At 40.5% G+C, this 1,896-nt stretch overlaps 1 long non-coding RNA gene across 1 annotated transcript in view; it reads left to right on the forward strand.

Moving 5' to 3' along the window:
* The first annotated feature begins 410 nt into the window (after window positions 1-410).
* Window positions 411-1,896, forward strand: part of LOC146640554 (uncharacterized) — a 5,741-nt gene continuing 4,255 nt past the window's right edge. The window contains exon 1 of the long non-coding RNA XR_014910017.1: window positions 411-466. This is a non-coding gene — a long non-coding RNA (uncharacterized LOC146640554). The remainder of the gene's footprint in view (window positions 467-1,896) is intronic.

Below are 1,896 nucleotides of genomic sequence, written 5' to 3' on the forward strand. Positions count from 1 at the left end.
GAGTTATCTCATCTCACGGGGTATCAGATGGGATTATTTTAATAAAACATTAACATTTTGGCTGATAACTATTTTTATTCTCCTGTAACTTTACTCTAAAAAGAGCTAAATCCTCTAAAGTTTCAGGAGTAATGCGTCATAATAAGAAGTGTTTGTGAATGAAAAATCAGCAATGTGGGATACTGTTTGTCCGTGATTTACACAGGGGGAACAAATTGTGGCAGGATCAGCCTGATATTATTTGTATCGCACTATAACTTCGTTGTATAAAGAGCTAACATCTCAAAAATGTCAGGAGTAGTTAGTCATTATGAGAAGTGTTTGTAAAATTTGCCACCGACATCCATGTGATCAACAACAGACACACGTCATTGCCCTTCGTGGTCTAAACCAATCAGAGATAGTCAGGGGCGGGACCTCTGTAAATGTCCTTGGTCCAGCTGAAAGTGCAGGTGGATAGAGAAAGGTGAGTAGCTTGAATGAAGCGATACCGATTCATTAAATCCTGAATTGAATGAATATAAATGTATTTTACCAGAAACGCCAGAGTCTCAGGCTAAAGCTCACAAAACTATTTCAACAACAACCAGCGAATGAGAGCAGGAAACGGTAAACACAGAGCGGACCGGCGCATCAGAATTAGCTTAGCCGCCGTCGGGGCTGAAAGCCAAAAGCTCACTAATTCTGATTCGTCGTGTCTGAATCGTCTTTACGTCTTTTTTGCGCAAGATTCTGGGCTGCAGGTTTTGTCTCTCTTCAACCAAAATTCACTAGGCCAGCAGCAAAAGAAGAACCAAACTATGCTTCACATTTGATAAATATCGTCGTTAATTCCCTATTACTTTTGCTGTTTTGCTTCCAACACGATAAAAACCACAGTTCATGCACAGCTCTCGCTCTGTACTTCAAGAAAAGTTTCCCATCTCAAACATGTGTTTTCCGCATTACTCATTTGCTTATTACCCATCAGTCTACCGTTGTTTACAGCGCTGGCGGCCGCTGTCTTTTCTTTTCTTTGTACTTAAATGACCTCGGACAAGAAAGAATAATTTCTGCTGTTCAATACTGAAGAAATGTAAACTTTTTCAAATTGGGTATAATTGCAGAATATTTTTAAGGTTATCTGCTATAAAATCCATGCCAGGAAAATCTCCTTCATGTTTTTTTTTTCTATTTTATTCTCAGTTACTTTGACACAACGGCATGTGCTGTGATGTTCACATCTCTGATAAAGTTTAGTGTCAGTACTGATAAATGATCAGAATTACAAGATTTCTCACTGTCTGAGGAAAAATTGCACCAAATCGAATCTGGACCTTGTGAAGCGGAATCAAGTGGATTATAGAAATCAGTGATGATACCCAGCCCTAGTGAATATCCTAGGACCGACAGAAGTGGATATAACTGACCGTGGGCAATGAGAAAAGATGAAAAGAACGATTGATAACTTTTTTGTCAAGTTAAGGCCTGATCGATCTGAAATTCATAGCCAGTGCTCTGACAGGGAGCCATCAATCTTTGAACGCTGATTTGGGTGCGCCCAACTTTTTTTTTTTAATGGTGTGCATAAGAAAAAAAGTTTTGCGCACTCAGAGAGAGACAGTGACACTTGCTGTGGATTTGGAAAAAAAAAACACACAGAAAAACCAAAGAGAAGGACAGGCACACAAGTCGATTTGTACCGCATTGAGCCAGCAGAGGGAGCCCCTCTGGTTCAATCCCAGTTGCACAGCAGCTAACCAGCTAACCAGCTTCTGTGTGTGTGTGTGTGTGTGTGTGTGTGTGTGTGTGTGTGTGTGTGTGTGTGTGTGTGACAGAGAGAGAGAGAGAGAGAGTGACACTTGCTGTGTATTTAAGAAACAAACGCTCAAAGAAACCAAACAGAATGACACAGGC

This window comes from Rhamphochromis longiceps, unplaced genomic scaffold, assembly GCF_057381845.1.
Source record: "Rhamphochromis longiceps isolate RC_006_pf unplaced genomic scaffold, R_longiceps_female_GT1.1 unmapped_scaffold_5, whole genome shotgun sequence".
Taxonomy (NCBI): domain Eukaryota; kingdom Metazoa; phylum Chordata; class Actinopteri; order Cichliformes; family Cichlidae; genus Rhamphochromis; species Rhamphochromis longiceps.